This window comes from Triturus cristatus, chromosome 8, assembly GCF_964204655.1.
Source record: "Triturus cristatus chromosome 8, aTriCri1.1, whole genome shotgun sequence".
Taxonomy (NCBI): domain Eukaryota; kingdom Metazoa; phylum Chordata; class Amphibia; order Caudata; family Salamandridae; genus Triturus; species Triturus cristatus.
Genome location: NC_140591.1, coordinates 1,474,184,420 through 1,474,202,593, shown reverse-complemented (window position 1 = coordinate 1,474,202,593; position 18,174 = coordinate 1,474,184,420). Strand labels below are relative to the sequence as shown.

The 18,174-nt window shown below is 45.8% G+C and overlaps 1 long non-coding RNA gene across 2 annotated transcripts in view; it reads right to left on the bottom strand.

The window, feature by feature from the left end:
• Positions 1-9,718: 9,718 nt before the first annotated feature.
• LOC146805962 (uncharacterized) overlaps positions 9,719-18,174 on the bottom strand; it is a 109,418-nt gene continuing 100,962 nt past the window's right edge. For both annotated transcript variants that reach the window (XR_014967531.1, XR_014967530.1), the window contains exon 3: positions 9,719-9,892. This is a non-coding gene — a long non-coding RNA (uncharacterized LOC146805962). The remainder of the gene's footprint in view (positions 9,893-18,174) is intronic.

The following is an 18,174-nucleotide window of genomic DNA, read 5'->3' as shown; positions in this document are numbered from 1 at the left end:
ACAATCTAACGTTCGCACCTACTTGGCAGACTGGTTCTCTGTTGCTCTTTCCTCCTCTGCTCTCTCTCCTCAGACTCCGTCCCTCCCCCTGTTGCAGCAGCTGGCATTACACGGGGGAGGGTGGCTCTTCGTGCCTACCAAAAAACAAGCATTTGCAATGCAAAATAGGTCTCGCATTTACTCGAGTTTAAGCTATTGGCATTATAAATGACAATGTGTTTTATTTATGTTTCAAAACCAAAACATAAATAAAAGGCATTGTCATTTACAATGCCAACAGCTCAAACTCACGTAAATGCGAGACCTGTTGCATTGCAAATGCTTGTTAAATGTTAATTTCTCGAAAACCACAAAACGGATTTCCACCTAATAATAAAGCATGCTCCCTGAGTAAAGTTAAAACTTTGTGCCAAATTTTTTGTAAGTCCTGTTCAGTCGTTTTTTCTGTTTCCGAGAACAAACTTTCCTATTGCTATTAAAATGGGAATTCACACTTTAGGGACCTCTCGACCCTCTTTTCTTGTCCCTCCCACCCCACTTGATGGATCAGCGCAAAATGTTCCATTAAGGAGCCAAAGTGGATGAACTTTTTTTGGAAAGTTACTTGCAGATTCATGAGACAGTGTCCATCCCCAATAAAGTCACCAGGGCCTACTGACGAGTCAATAGACAGTAACCTCAGGTACTCCTTCCCAACTGTGTGCGCTCTTTTCAGAACCCCTCTTCTCCTCCCACACCCAAAGTCAGAGTTCCTGTCCTCTAGGTACATTCATCCCTGCACCCTGCCCTAAACTCTTGCATGAAAACTCAGCTTCATTTCTCCTCTGCTCTCTCTTGCTCTTTCCCACTTATCTATTACTTAGGAACAAAGAGCAACTTTCTGGTCCCAGGTGACTCCCTGCTTTTCTTTGCATGTTTGGATATTGTTTCTTAACGTCATACTTACTAAATTGCACTTTGGCAAGCAGCCTCTGGCAGCATTATGCGGTGCATTGGAGACAACTTCCCACATGTCTGCTGTTGTCATCATATCCTGGACACTCCGGTAACCCCGGTGCACTTTCTTCTTTTCAGTCCTCCCAACTGAGAGGTCATGTCCTAGAAACTGGGAATTGATGACATACCAGGGCTGCCCTTATGTACTCCGTAAAGAAGAAATCAGAGGATACCTTGGGGTGGATCAATGCCTCTTAAAAGCATTTGAGGGTCGCAGATAAAGCAGTGGGCATCTTCTTATTCTACCTTCCACGTCAAACAAGCATTGGTAAAACAAAAAAATTGTGTCAAAGGTCAGCTTTTTGGTTTTGTCAATGTTTGTTTTGCAAAACTTCATTGTTGAGGGAATCGCTGGGCTCTAGACAATAGAAAAATTGACTAAAAGCAAACATACGTTGGGACTCAAAAACCACACATTGCCATAGTAGTCCCTGGAACTGATGGGAGCTCCTTTGTGTGCAGATGTGCTCCTTGTATAAGAGTAGAATGCTGTCAATCAGAGTGAAATTAGCCAGTGGCTGAAGTGGGATGACCCAATGCCCAATGCTGTTTGCTGTAGTCGGTGAAAGAAACATGTGACTGACACAGCAACAGATCAATGGATGAAAAGGTCTTGGCTCATGCTGGACCTAAAAATGCTTATCCACATTACTATATTTATGTTTGTATCAAAAATTGGCAGGATTGTGTTCTTAAGTTCTGTGCCAAAATAAGTTTGATGAAAGGACAGGAAAACTGTGGTTACGTTGTCTTTTTTGTGAACAACATATGTTTCATTACTAAAATTAGTAGGATTTTTGAAGGTTTGATTCTGATACGAAGTTCATATTTTTTTAACTTCTTGAAGATATGAAGTTTTTGAACTAAGAGGCTGCTGTTGCGGTGGGAAAATCTCTATGAAGTAGTGAATTAGCTTGATTTTCCCCAGCATAATCTATTTTGACGAAAAACACACTGTGCAACTTCGTGAATCTGCAACTTTGCATACATAGGCCCAGATTTATAAACACTTTGGGGTATATTCACAAGAACGTGTGATAACTACCGCAAGAGTAGCGTAACGCAACTTTCAATATCGCGGCCCATCGCATGAAAATAAGCCTGTGACAACGTTAAGAACAAGGCGGTACCACGCGATAGTCAGCAGATAACGCGCAAACTGTCTGCGTGAAAATCAACGCCACGCCGCATAAATGCGATACGCGAACGCAAAAAAACATGCGATGAGGCCAACCGGGGAACAAAAAGTAGCGAAAACCAGCCACGGGCCTGCAAATCTCACGTGTCTGACGGAACAATGCACTAAAAAACACACAGAAAAAATACACCAAAGACAATCCAAAGTGTGTAGCAACATGGATGCACGCTGGCACAGCGCAGGGGCCAACTCAAACCCCACAATCCCCACAGACCACCAGCAAGGAACAATGGGGTTGGGGAAGGATGCAGACCGCAGGAAAACAAGACCAGCATCATGGAGGCGACAGAACACTACCAGCAACTGACCCACTAGCAGACCACCTGGAATGCAGTCGGAGTACCGAGGAGGCCAATCCAGGAGGCCAATAGGCGCTGGCATGACGCGACTACATAAACCAGGCACAAATCCGCTGCCAACAGGAAGGCAGCAACGGCGACAGGAGGTGGCAGTCCAGTGCCACCGGAGGAGCTGAAGGAAACCCAGGCCATAGTCATCAATGTGGAGAAGCTGCAAGGAGTAGGGAGTACGGACACAGCTCAAGAGGACCTGACACAACATCAACAGGGACTGGGGGGACAGGGGGAGTGGGCACAATGACACACATGCACAACGAGGTGTAGCACACTGCACACCCACAATCACCCAGGTCCATGGGCCCGATCCCCTTGGCATCCTGCAGCACACACACATAGCACGAACAGCACACCCAAATTGACGACACCGAGGAACAACGCGCATAGCCCACACTGCAGAACAGAGGACACAACTGGCTCCTAACATGCACAGAAACATGCCTACTACATCTGACGAAGCAGGAAACTGTGAAATGGAAATGTACACGTACGACATCACATACGTCATGTAGACCAAATCTAGACTGTCCCGCAGAAGAATCCAACCCTCCACAAACAGTCACAATGTACATTGCCATACAGTCTGCATGCAACCTGCACAATATATATATGTCAACGCAAAGTCAATACGCACCTCCCCTTCACATCGCAGAGGGGTATACAACACCTTCAGCAGAGCACAGAATACAACACATCAGTGATACGGGAGAGGACCACCACACCGACGCCCTACAACAGGACATGGATATCCCACGCAACCCCCCACCAGGACCCGTAAAGCCAAGCTACCCAGAGGAAAACACCCAACCTGCAACAGACCACACAGCAGGAAGCACCCGCAAGCACAGCTGGGCCACGACACTTCACCCACCCACACATCGCACCCCAATGCCATGTTCCTGCACGCCAAAAGGAGGTGGCCCAACATGTGTGGGTGGGGGCCGAAACCATGGAATTCAAACCAGGATACATAGGTAGGTATCACCCTTCAGGGGACACCAACACCTCACTAAGGAGACCCACACTGCCATAGAGACACAAGCAATTGCACATTCACAGTACAGAACCACGGGCAGGGGCGCCCAAATTCCAGTCACACACCCATGTTGGCTCTACGTACGACAGACCTGGCCACTCCCATTACGAATTGAGTGGGTGACGACAAAGCTACATATCAAAGCTCCAACCCACTGCCTGCAGTGACACGTCTGCATCCGATGTACACAGCACAATGTAATGGCGTCGGGCACAGGGCCCTCATACATACAACAAGACCAAAGGGACACAAGCAGATACCATGTTGAACTGGCTACGGGCACATGCGCCCGGACCTTTTATTGGCAGGGCCACATGTACACCTGTGCTGGATGTGTGTGGGGTGAGTGTAAGCCATTCCGCATGGAATGTCTGGTGCTGGCACCCACTTGAACATGAGACACCAGTGCAACGGAAACAGAAAATACATGCATAAAAGAGTCAGCTACTGTGCAACATGGAGGGAGCCGGAGAAAGTCCAGAGTTCAGCCAACATGCCCGTGAGTTGCTATGCACTGGGGTTGGGCACAAGAGATGAGCGCGCTCATGAAACGAAAAGGCCTCGGATTGTGTCCCTTCGATATATACTCCTGATGCAGATGCAGTGGTGTGGATCAGACCTGCATCATCTTCCCCATTAACGTCCCAGGGCTCCCACACTGTTTGAGGTGACATTGCTGCGCAACCTCTCCACAGCACAAAACTCAATCAGTAACGGACAATGGCTGGCGGTGCACTGAGTCACTGTCACCTGGAGTGCTGAGCAGGGTATCATGCTGATGATGGCATTCACGACAGGTCTGAGCAACTCTGTCAGGACCACCGTTTCGACTCTGGCAGATGGTGGTTGGAGGTGGTCCTTGAGGTGGTGGCGTGTGCCTCCTGCGGTGATGTAACGTCCGGGCTGGTCCAGACTCAATTTGATGTGTGCGCCCTGGTAGGACGCAGGCGGGTCGGAGGCTGCGTACAGCGCAGGACCACCGCTTCAGTGGCCATCCAATATCTCAGAAGAAGGGGTCCCAGACCGGACCAGCACAGAGTTAGTGGACCCGGATGCACTGCTGCCAGCACAGGCACCTAGCCACGGGACGATGACTTGCGGTGCAGTCAGATGGGCCATGCGACCTGGGCGGGTCACCATCAATGTCCAAGGTGTCTGTTGCGGAGGATTTCAGGGGACAGTGGAAGGTGTTCTCCAGGGCATGACGCCGAAAATTTTTATTTTATCAAAAAACAGCAAATGGAGGAGTGGAATGCAACAGCCTCGTTGCCACCACCAATTCGGTATCAGCTACATGAGGATGAAAACTGCCCCCTAGTCCATTAGTCCGTAGACTCATACGCCACCAAAGTTCGACCAGAGAGTGTCCATGATTGTCGGGGAACAGACTTAGTGGCATAGGTGCTGAGAGGGGATGCAGTCTGCGATAATGCCGGCACACTGATATGAACTCCACCATTGCTAAATCTAGACTCTGTGACCTACTGGACCGCAGTGTAGGCCGGAGGCAGCGGTCAGCAGTGGGCCACAGCCATGTGCCATTGGCTCACGAGGCACAGAGTTAGTGACACAAGGTAAGTTGTGGCTAGTGTTCGCTCACCTCCATAACAATGATCCTATTCCCTCTGGACTGCAACACGTCATCCTCTTACGACTCTCCGTGCTTGCGATGAAATGTATTCTGCCTTTGAATAATCGATGTACAGTTCCAAATCTGTGACCTACTTGACCGTGGAGTAGGCCTGAGGCAGCGGTCAGCACGGGCCATTCACCAAGTGTCGCTGGCATAGGTTGGATGGCCCCACCGGCCTGCGTAGTTCAGGTTCAGTGGCGCCATGTGTCGCCGGCTTGTGTTGAACAGGGTTAGTGGCACCATGTGTCGCCGGCTGGCGTTGAACAGGGTTAATTGCGTTGGATGGCCCCACCGGCCTGCATAGTTCAGGTCCAGTGGTGCCAAGATGTCCATATGGAACTATGCCTCACTGATCGGGGGTGTCTGGTGCTGTGGCCGCTGGCCCTCGAACTTGGAGCTTGCGCCGGCACGTGGTGGGCCCTCCTTGACACACGCGGGTGTCGGCAGGTGATCAGTGTGGCCTGGCTGCGCAGGGGCGGGCCTGATGGGTTCGTGGTCCAGCATGACATTGTTGGAGGTTCCACGGTGTGCTCATGTTGCCTGCACATTGATGTGAGACGTGTGCTTCCTGTTGTGGTGGTTGTGTGCTGTGTCACCAGGGTGCACTGGTAGGACATAAGTGCTGTAGATTGCCCCAACACGTGCATGCATCCTGCTATGGCGTATGGTCCTTGCTTGGTCTCCAGCGGATCCAGCGCATTGTGTTGGACGTATGGGGAATGGGGTACCAGGGTGATGGTGATGTCCAGGACAGGTGTGGGGGACTTGGATGTAGCTGGCTGTGAGACTCCTCTGAATCTGGCGGGTGTTGTTTGGGGTGTACCAGGGGCCAACAGGTGCAGCCTAGCCAGCAGCTTGGTGTGGGATGGGATGTTGGTTGTCCACTGTGTTGGTGCCGTAGGCCTGCTAGGCGATGATGGTCAGGATGCGTAGGATGGTTGTCCATTTCAGCCTGTGGTGGACAGTGACATTGTCAGATGTTGGGTCTGTGCAGCTGGCACGCTTCCTGGGGGTCCATTGTCTTTGTCTGCGCTGCGTCTGTGGTGGTCCGGAGGGGGGGGGGTGTTCCGGGTGTGAGTTGGGATCCTGGGGTGGTGTGGGTGGGTGTTGTGGCCCTCTTGGGTGTCCAGGCCGCATGATGAGTGGCTCCTTGACATCTGTTGCACTTCCGATGTGGCCCTGGGCTGGTCTCCCTTTTGTGGTGCTTGCTGCTGTCCGACTTTACACCAGGTCAGAGCAGGTGTAGATTTCCTGGTGCTAACGCACCTTATCGCTGTTTTTGTGTTTTTAACGCTGATGTGGCTGGTCGTTGAGAATGTTGTGGTGTTATGTTGTCGCAGATTTTGGCACGGGAACGCCCACTCTGCATCTCATTAGGTGATCCTCTGTGGCGATGTTTTTTGCGGCTGCTATTGCGGGTAAACTGGTGCTGTGGGCTGTTAGCACCAGCTTGTGAATGGGGAGGTAAATTTATCGCCACTTTGGCTGCGATAAAGTGACGATGACTCGACGATAAATCCTTGTGAATATGCCCCTTTGTGTTGGGTTTGTGTTTCTATTAACGCAAACCTGACGCAAAGTGTTGTGGTGGGATTTACAATCCAACCTATATCATAATCTGTGTTGATTTGTAACCCCAAATAATTCACAGCTGAACAATCACTGCCTTGCCTTACTTTGCATCAAGGGGGCGTTTTATGGATGGTGCATGGGCATTCCCATGCATTCAACCACCCAAGGCTTTTGACGCCAATCTCTAACTACAAAGGAATGTTTTCATCCCTCCTAGTTTTTCCCACTTCCGTTGTGCCCTGTATTGTACAGCACACATACAAAGTGGGAAACCTATGCTTCAGACAATGCAGGAACCCTTGCACTATGGCACAAGGGTGTCTGCGAGGGCGCAGGTCTGCCAAAGGTGCATCAGTGCAGGGAGAGAGCAGACCAGCGCCACATCTTAGTAGATATGATGCTGTTCTGCTATGTCCCTTTCATGCAATGTTGTGTGAATTCTACATAAAACTGGGCCCTAATTTCTGTTCTTATCTTTCAATAAAAAGAATTATGGCCTAAATATGTGAGATGAAAGCATGAATAAACATACTGGACATCCATAGCATAGGCCCTTGTGGACAAAGGTTTGACTAACTTGGTTCAATAAAGAAGCCTTTGTGATGTCAAAGTATGCTTTTTAATCAATTGTTAATACTGGTGCATCTAGTTTCTGCATATGCAGGCCCATCACAAGGTGTTGGGGTGGGACAATGGGGAATTATGCCCCTGTCCCGTGCATTCAAGGGTCCCACACTACTTCAGAAGCATTTATTTATAGAGCTTTAATTGCAAGCACACCTGACATTTTCATTAATCACGAGACAGCTCACGTGGCATGAACACTAGATTATGCCAGGATCCCACTAAAGGTATGGCCCTAAGCCTCACACTAATGTCTGACAAGCCTGTACATATGAATGAAACCCCTTCTAACTGAAGGGAGGGAAGATGACAGATACAGAGCTAACATAAGTCTGCATTCCTGCTACACGAGAACAAAATGATAGTGCTTTAAAGAGAAATTCATTTGTAAGAGAGCAAGTGACCAATATCCTATCCAAAAGGAGTCCATGATGCAGCCTTCCACCGTCCTCCAGTATAATTGTCGCTACTGATGTATGGTTTCTCTGATAATTCCAAGCTACATGTGGTGTATGTAGGCAGGGGCATGTGGCATTCTCTTTGATGAAATAGTAATACGTATCACCAATATGCATAGACATGACATGTGTCGTCAGTACGATAACCTAACTCATAAAAAGAGAATGTGCTTTTATAGCCTTATAGCCTGCTGTAGTGGGCTGTACCGGCTATTAAAGGCCCGCTCCAGCATTAAAGGCTTTAACAAGTGAGCAGGACTACGAAGCTAAGAAAGGCTATAAGGCTATTAGAACGTTCTGCCACTAGAGGGCAGAATGTTCCAACAAATACCGGCCGTAAAAAGCATGGAACACTCCATTGTCTTCAATGGAGCTCCCAACATTCCAATGTTCTAATAGACATTATTACTCCAGAGTCACTCCATTGTCTTCAATAAAGCTCCCACCATTCTACTGTTTTAATAACAAATAGAACATTGGAATGTTGAGAGCTCCATTGAAAACAATGGAGTACTCCAGGCTTCTAATGGTGGTAGAATCCAGTGACAGCTCGTTCATAATGGGCAAAAGGCCTGTGCCCCGCCTTTAATGAAGAAAGCAGCTGAGAGTTCTTAAAACTGCACGTTTAAGCAAAGAGCGTAACACTGTTAAGAAAAGACAGTAATGGTACGCTTTTTGCGTAAGGAGCAGCAGGATCATTTGTTTTGTTTAAAAAAATAATCCTGGGCTTCTCAAGCAAAAAGCATAACATTACAGACTTTTCTTAAGAGTGTTCCGTTCTTTGTATAAATGTGCAGCTTCCACCAACAAGCTGTCTTATGTACGCACGTCAGGGCACTCTCTTCGCCATCCCTAAATCACCCAGGGAGACGTGTTAAACTCAGTTGGGACATAGGGAAGGGAAGCAGCACAGCATGCCAGGAGATTCATGGGCGTCGGGCGGAGCAGCCCAGCGTCATTCTGATGATGTCAGGCATTTCCATCCAACATAAAAAACGCGACTCCCCTTCCTGATGCCTTTCTCGAACGTGATCACATGTAAGATGCGCTTTGGTAGATGTGGCGGGCTTCAAGGCTGCTCTTGGAGGCAAATGTGCGGGTAAAGAGTCATTCTGCTATTTGCAAGCAAACCTTTCAGAGAAAACATAATTATAGATTAATTTTACTTTAACTAAATTTACAGTGGAACTTAACAACTATGACGGTCATGTTAACTGTAGGACTAAAGACAGATTGAAAAACCTCTTTGAAGGCACAGGTTGAAAACAGTGGTTACCAATCAGTTGAGGCAAATTATAGGTATTCGTGAAAGACATGTTTTATGTGACCAAAGTAGATAAAAATTTAAGGTCCACAAAAAGATCCAAGATGTTTATCGATTTTCATTATTTTATTTTTCTTTCTTGTATTGTCCAAGTATCATTACAAAACATAACAGCCGACACGTGTTTCGTCCATCCGGACTTTTTCAAGGCTGTAAACAAATGGATACAGATATACAAATTACAAACCACATAAAAACACATATTGTGCAGCATTTAATGATTAAAAAAGCGATAATAACAATAAAATTCTCTTCCATAAGGACCGATTTACATATATTTATATTGTATCAATTCATTTTGTCTTGACACTCAATTAGCATGAGGGGCTAGTGTCAAAATATGAAAAAAGGTTGCAATCCTGGTGGAAAGATTTGGCATTGAGGAGTAGAGAGTCACCACCAAAAAAATCATCTTGATCCTATTGGGGTACAGTTATATTGCACAAATTAATAAAAAACACTAAGTGTTCATACAGTTATAATCAACGACTAACCTTGCTGAAAAAACAGTGTTTCTCCCCGTGTTTGTTGGATTAGAAGTACAGTCACTCCTTTTCTCACTAGTTGAGTCTTATTGCTAGGCAGGTCAATATCCCATTATGATGGGTCTCTTTCTTGTAGAATGGACAGTTCACTCAGTTGTAATCGGTTTTTCACGGCCGAATTATCGCCGTATCCAGCAGGTAATAATACACCTGTATATCAAAAAGCACACGATGTCTTTACAAGAATCACGTAATCTCCTTCCCATATCGATGGCCATATACTTGGCCCAAACATTACCAATTAAACAACCAGTAACTAGTGTGGTGACCTTGCTTGAATACCCTTCGGTTTCTTCGACGGGTCTATTGTTCCTCCTAAAAGCAGAGGGGGAACCTTGGTTTGAGAGCACTATAGGATTATCAGGCGAAAAAGCCTTCCTATAACTGATGTGAATGATAAAATAGAAAACGTGTTATGTGGATGTGCATGTAATCTCTGGCCTACTGCTGCTTAGGTTCAAGTGGGTTAAGGTTGAAAACAGTGTCTGGCTTATGCTTCCCACCCATGCTTTCACCCATCTCCCAAATTAAAGATGGATCATTAACCATTGATGTAAAATAGGTGGGAGAAAAAGCTATTTATCAAGTGACTGAATTGCACATTGTAAAACCTGAACCACTGTTCTCAATCCTGGCTTCTCCGCTTGACCAAATGGTGCGATCTCAGGCAATTATTTTATTTCGCCATGCCTCCTTTTTACTTCATTATCACGTATTAGAGCATCTTCAAATACATGAGTTCTGGATGTGTACTGTACAAAAACCTCTTGGGCCTCATTTATGAAAAGTGACGCATCGCTGCGAGAAAACAGCGATGCGTCACTTTTCATTGCGCCCTCCTTGCGACACCAATGATGCGTCATATTTACAGTATGACGCATCATGTCGCGAGGGGTTACAGAGACGTCAGTATTTCTGACGTATCTGTAGGCGCAAAAATGACGCATTGCTGGAGTGTGTCACAAAAGTGACGCAACTCCAGCAATGGGTCATTACACATGGGCAAGTCCCATGTGAAATGTGCCTGCGTCAGTCTTACGCCTGTCATGAGGCAGGCGTAGATATTGACGCATTTACGTCCTAGAAGTGGCGCAGTGAAATCTTATAGATTTCACTGCGTCACTTCTATGACCGTTTCTTGCTTCAGAACGCCCCCCTGCATACATTATACCTGGCGCAGGTATAATGTGACGCATGGGTTTACAAAGTGACGCATCTATCTAGATGTGTCACTTTGTAAATATGGTGCAACAAGGCACATTTTTTACGCCGCTCGTGCATCACAAAAAGTGACACACCGGCGGCGCAAAAGTGACGCAAGGGCTCATAAATAAGCCCCCTCGTCTCTACCACACAATGTTACACCATGTGTATTAACAACTTACGCCACATTTAGGCTTGCCAATGGTTCACTACTGGCATTGTCGGTAGTGGGGAGGAAGGGGCATGAATATATTTCTGAAACACGATCACTCCTAATAAAGGCCCCTCAATGTACTGAGATAATCTAAAATACTAAGGTGGAACGCTTCCCTTTGTTGAAGAAATACACTTGCTTGAACTTTGAAGAGACTTTCTCATATTGCTACATGATGTTTCTTGCACGATTTACATGCCATGGCTGTGCACAGGCTCTCCGAGCCAAGCCGGGACATTGGCTCAGCTCTGCTTCTACTTAATAGCACGGAGAAGCACATGTTCTCATTTGATCACATTTTCTGCAAAACAAGGTAAGTTGTGATCAAAGATGATAGTGGCACATGGATAATCTTCAGAAATCTAATACTTGGAGAGCTGTGCTGGAAACACAAGGCCCTGTCACCATTTTTAGAAAGTTTCCTTAGAGATGGTGAACTGCAAACAGTCCTAAGGAGGGTAGGCTTCACTGTCACACCATGAAAGTATTGTAATATTTCCTTAATGTCCCTTTAGAATCTTTGGATTTTAAACCGATTCGTGTGGAAATTGTGCTATCAATGTGCCATTTGGCGCCATTTTTTTTGCATTTTGTAGGTTTTGAAGGGGGGATAGAACACTCTCCTCCCTAACCCTCATAGAGGAGCTTAGGTTTGCTTGCTTTCCTCGCTCTGTTAAACTCGAGGCAGGCATTTATGACTCCCCACTTTCAGAGTTTTCCAGCCACCACTGGTAGAAGCCTGGAGCGCCAACATTCCAATCTCTGTTCACAGCTGTTGCTGTGAATAAAAGGCCTCATGGAGCACGAGGGGATTTCAATCCCCATGGGCTCCGTGAGGCCTTTGTTTTACTATTTAGAACATTCTGCCCTCTAGGGGCGGAATGTTCTAATAGTTTTAGAGCCCTCCTTAGCGAGCTCTACCGGCCATTAAAGGCCCGCTCCCTTGTTAAAGGCCTTCGCCTTTGGCTTGGGTCTATAATACTGGATTGGGACTTTAATGGCCAGTAGAGCCTGCTGGGGCGGGCTTTAAGGCTATAGTGTAGACCTTCTGCTCCAACAGTCTAATGATTGTCTTTCATTTTCTTCTTTTTTCATTTAGAACATGCTTCCCTCAGTGGGTGGAATGTTCTAAATGCTTTAAAGCCCACAGGAGAGGACTACAACAACCTATATTGGGGAAGAGGGCCTTTAGCATTGGTATAGCCCATGCCCGTAGGGCTATAATATCAATATAGCCAAAGGCAGGAGGGCTAAAATGATATTAAAACATTCCACCAACAGAGGGCAGAATGGAGAAACTAGATGGACGATACCCTCCTTTATTGCCCCAGAGCTATTCCATTGTCTTCAACAGACCTCCCAGTGTTTCAGTGTTCTAGTAGCCATTACAAATATACACATTAGCCATATTCGCTCTGTCACATGACTAGCAAACTTAACTTTCTGCCTTTAAAATAAGCACCACAGATAAAAGGGAAACGACAAATCAACACCCACGGGTATTTGCGCGCTCTATAAATTGATTAAACAGAAACATAAACATAAACATGCAGCAAAACAAGAGTTGACTGGAGCCAACACGCTCAGTGATGGAGTTTTGAAGTTACTTCACGAGTTCAAGTGAAAAAACATCCAAGCCAAAAGAAGGAAAAAGTCTTATTGTTGGATTCTTGTGAACTTATGGCATTCGAACTATGCTGCAGGGAGTGTAACATTGCTGTGGGTTTCTGGCAATGGAAATTTCTACTAGAGCATTGCAATCCTGAGGTGCCCTTAAGCCTGGGATATAGATTAGATATTTGCCCGGAAACTCTGGAAAGGTGCATCAGCTTTCACTAGTCAGAACTTTTCAAGGCATTGCAGTGCAAGTACCATGTAGATGTAAAATTTGTGACATCACCATCAGGATGGAGCCAACCTCCTCTTCAGCTCGTTCTTCTTAAATTACCTGTTTAATAGAGTTTTTTCTTATTAATGTAAGGGAAATATCGTTTAAACATCCACAAAATCATAACTTGTGGGTATTTGCAATTCTTTTGTCTGTCATATAACACTCTGTAAACAGAGGGAAACGTACTCCTGCAAACGAGGGAGTAAGTGTATGTCAAAGTGGGAGTGGTAAAAGAAATATTCCCATGTTTCACTGAAGTTTAGAGAAAAAGCTTTTTTACTTACAAAAACATGTTTTTGCTGCGGGGGACAAAATAGGATTTAATAAGCAGCCTCACCCCAAACTGACTTGCTGTTCGCCTGTCAAAATCTGTCACACTCCTATGAGCTCTGTTGCCCAACAGGTCAGGAGTGGGCGGAACTCACAGAGTTTCACTCTGCGGAATTCCGCGGAGTTACATGAAAACACTGCGAGACTCCACGAAATTCCAGTAATGGGCTGAAATCGCCACTTCGCACTGCTCGTGCTGATTTTTAGCACCTTTGAGCTTGTTTCCACGCTGCACAATCAGTGTGAGCAGCACCACGCGATGTGCCAGAGGGCGCTGCCTCTTTGCTGCCGCTCAGGCAGATTTTCGCTCGTGAACGCCAGTGACTGACCTCATAAGAAAATTGCACCGAGGATGCCAAATCTTGCTCGCGCACACCAGCTCGCATATTCTGGAGCCTCGTGGGAGAAGAATTCCACCACGTGGCGATTGGTCGAGTAACGCACAGTGGCTGAAATTCTGCAAGTTCCACAGGTGAAGGGGAATATTTCACCAACCCCTAGTCTTTTCTCATGTACTAAGCATTATTTTTTTCTATTGTTTTGTCTATTGCTCTTAGCATGACAGATGGATTATCTCATATGTGAATCCAGCCAGAACCAAAGTAGTGGGAATTTTGGAAAGGTAACTGAAGCCACAACTCCAATTTCAATGGCAGCCAGAGACACAATATGTGCCTTATGTGATAGGAGAAGTAAAGCTTTGTCCTTTCCCTCTTCCTCCTGATTTCTTGCATCTCCGAACCACTTATTGCTCCTTGCTTTCTGTTTCATCATCCACTCCGTGTGCCCCTGCGTCTGTCCATAACCACTGCTCTTTAGATCTCTACTTCTCTCTTCCAATCTGTCGTTTGCTTTTCCTCACTTTCTGCTCCATAGCCAGGCTCAAGTTCTTGAACTCCTTCTTCTGGCCTGACCCTTGCGCTATCTTTCTGCTGCTCCGTTCTTTACCCCTTCCCTGCATTTGTCTCTTTCTTACCACTTTCTGAGTCCAGTTTCTCCCACAAACCTTCTGCCCAATCTCTACAGCTGGACAGCAAGCAAGGTTTGGCCCTCCCTCTGTTCCGGTGAGGTGGTTGCGGTTACTGTAACTCATGGTGATCAGTGACTTGTTTGAATTATTTGGCTCAAATTATATGTCCTTCAAGCCAAACAGTTGGAAATAGTGATTAGAGAGGAAGCAAGCAGTGAGAAAGTAGATCACTTTTCAAAAAGGCCTAGGATTTTTAGGGTAAATATATAAGGTCATGGGAGGCAGATAGCTTTGGTTTTAGGGTGAAAATTAGAGTTAGGGCTTGGATGAGAATTACAGTTTGAGAAAATGTTGGGGTAAAATGTTTTCTTAGTATAAAAGATAGTATTAGGGTTAGGTTAAGGGTAAGACTTAGGTTCAGGGTTAGTGTTAAAGGGTGAGAATTTCAGTAATGGTTAGAATTAAAGTTAAAGTTGCAGATACAAGTAGGGCTAGAGTGTGAAATATGCAAGATAATCATTTCCTTAGACACTTTACTTCATCAAATATCTGACACAACAGGTGTAAATAGCCACCACGGGAGATGGGTAGACACATCGCTGGCTGCTACCAAGGTCTGCATCCTACGGAAGTGCGGGGTCCAAGTCTTTCCCATGCTGGAATAATGGAGATTTCCTCATATGACAGACTAATCTATAGATTTGGACTGAAAAGACTGCTGCAGAAGTTTGAAGACATCTGGGGTCAACTGCTATCAGAGTGGTGCCCACGGACAGATACAATGTGATGTGGCACTGTTTGTGGAGCATGGAGGTGGAAAGGTAATGCCTTAAAGGATCCATCCATTGTAGAGGGAAAAAACAGTAATCTCTTCCCAGCCCTGTATCTCTTACAATCATCAATGACAGGTATTTTAGAAAGTTTGTTTGATGCTGTCAGCTGCGGTTTTGAGATCCATTGTGCCATCATTCAGCAGAAAGGGGGGGGAACTGAAATTAGATCTATTGTTCCTCCATAGTGTGATTTTATATGGCCACAATGTCCACACATTGGTCGACATGCATCAGCCACCATTGTTGTTGCATAGTTTGTGACCTTGGATCATTTATATTTGAACCATAGGAGTCATTGCTACAGGAGATTCCCCTTCAAACTTCAGCACTGCTATGAGTCTGCCCCTTTCTGACTCTGCTCATGTTGGACTTGGCCATCTCTGCATGGTCGTCCCCAAACATTTTGCTTTCTCCCCTTCTGTTTTTCAGATTTCATTTTGCTAGCATTTGGACTTTGTGTACTTTACCACTACTAACCAGTGCTAAAATGCTTGTGCTTACTTCCAAACACATGGTAAAGTTGGCTTACACTTGATTGGCATATTTAGTTTACTTATAAGCCCCTAGTAAAGTGGTATAACATGTGTCCAGGGCCAGTAAATTAAATGCTATTGGTGCCCTCCACTTAGGTAGCCCCCTAAAACCTGTCTCAGACCTATCATTGCAGCCTCGGTGCAATTTTAGATTGCCAATTCAACCTGGCAGAATAGACTCCTTGCCAAGCATAACATATAACATATAACTCACCCCTAACCAGGCCCAAAACAGCCCATAGGGCAGGGTGCATTGCATTTATTAAGTTGGACTTTTAAGTTTTATATGTACTGCTAAAAAAAAATCACAAATTCGTTTTTCACTACCATAAGACCTACCCCTCCCGTAGGATAACATTGGGTTTCCTTATTACATTTGATAAGTGATAACTTTTGTTTGAGATCAGGTGGAAATATCATGTTTGGTGTCTAAGTAATTGCAATTTAAAATCCTCTTCAATGGTACAGTGGGATTTTAAGTCACAATTCTCAAAAATGCCTTTTTTTTTTAGAAAGTTGGCTTTTTCTTGTCCTAATCGCTTGGTGCTTGCAGCATGTTTCCTGGGTTACATAACTAGGTGTAGTTGGCCTTTGTGTATTCCTCCCAGACAGCCACACAATAGGGGGATTGGGTATTGGCAGGATAGGCCATCCCGGCTGGATGGGGCAGAGCTGTGCACAGCTCCACTTACACTTCAAAGCAGCTGCCTCAGCACACACACAAAGAACGTCTCACTAGCCTTTTGTGAACCCCAGACTCAGTGGAGCCTGGGCAGGTAGGCAGGAAATTCCAACACCTTCAAAGCTGGCACCTGGTATGAAAACAGGACCCTCAGACCCACTTTTCAGTTCACTTCTGGACCTGATGCGGACTCTCAGAGGACTGTCCTGCTGCCTCTGACCTTCTGCATACATCAGAGGACTGCCCTTCTGCACCAAGAGGACTGCGCTGCTGCCTGAAGCCTGTCTTGTGCCCTGAGAGGACTGCCCTGCTGCTTGAGACCTGCTTTTCAGCTTGGACCCAGGACCACCACAGTGACTCCAAGGGCTAGTTGGCTGGCCTCCTGGTGAGAGCCTCAGGAACCAAAAAGGCTCCAATCATCTTAAACTCACACCTGGACCCAGCTTGAGTGAGTCCTGACCCTCCAAGTGGTACGCCTACAGTTCTGGACCCTTGGAAGTGGTGCTAATAGTGCCCAAATCCAAAACGTGGGACTTAGAAACATTTCTGTCAAAATTTCTCTGAGAACTAAGAGGAGACTGGGACCTACCTACTCACAGATTCCCCCAAGGTTCATGGCCAGTCGTCCTGACTTTGTGGTAGCTCCCTCCACGTTCTTCTCTGCAGCAGCAAACCCTGTTCAGCGGCTCATCTTTGGGAGGGTATCCGGCTCCGTTGAGTCCTCGCCATCTACAGCCTTGTCCCATTGGAGATTTTTGACTTCCAAAAAAGAGATGACGTATGCAACTTCGTTCAGCCTTCTCGGATGCTGTCGGCTGCCTTGCCCTACTGAACTTTACCATCTCAAGACAATTTTTCTCAAAATTTCTTCTATGTCCGTAGTCCAGGCCCAATCCACATCAAATAACCAAACCACACTCTAATGCGGGCGGCCATAACTTTCAACATTGCTCTGGTCTTGAGCGACTAGAAGTCCGCATTGGCGCATTGATTTTTTGGGTGCTAGATTTTACTAAAAACTTTAACAATTTATAACCGCGGTTCTACTGATTGGATTTTTTTCATTTTGGTGTCAAATAATTCATTCAAAATCTAAATTGATGTGGGCTTTTGTCTTTTGATGTGTTTTCACTTTGATAAAGTTTAACTGCTGCATAATTCCTTTATACATTGCCTATAAGTTAAGCAGACTGCTTTTCAGCCAAGCTACCAGAGGGTTAAGCACAGGTTAATTTAGTGACTTTTTTGTGGCTCACTCTGACAAGGATTGTAGCCGTTGCTTTAAAAGGGCTCACACCCCCTTCAACCAACCATCCAATTTCTCACAGCCAATACTTCAGATCTCTTTTCTCTTTCCTTGACTCTTGACTTTCTTCCCTGAGACATTTTTCAACAGGCGCTTGTATATACTTATACACATCGCTATTCACTCTAGGTGTAGTCCCTCACATTCAATCTAATACCCTTAGTATGATCACAGGGTACTCCTGGAATGTCTGCGTGAATGCCGTCACCCCAATATCATAAGTAATGCTATCTCATTGTTCTCCCTTTATATGACACCTCCCTCACAGAAAGATCTGGCTGTGTGATGCTGCACATACTATGGCCAGACATTCAACTACCTGGTCATGAGATACTGGTGCACTCTTGAGCATTATTTTAACTTCCCTCCTATTTACTTGCCATTGTATCACATTTCCCCCCCATCACTAAGTTTTTATGTGTTTCATATTCGTTTTTTGTTCTGTACTACCTATGTAACTGTTCCCTTTC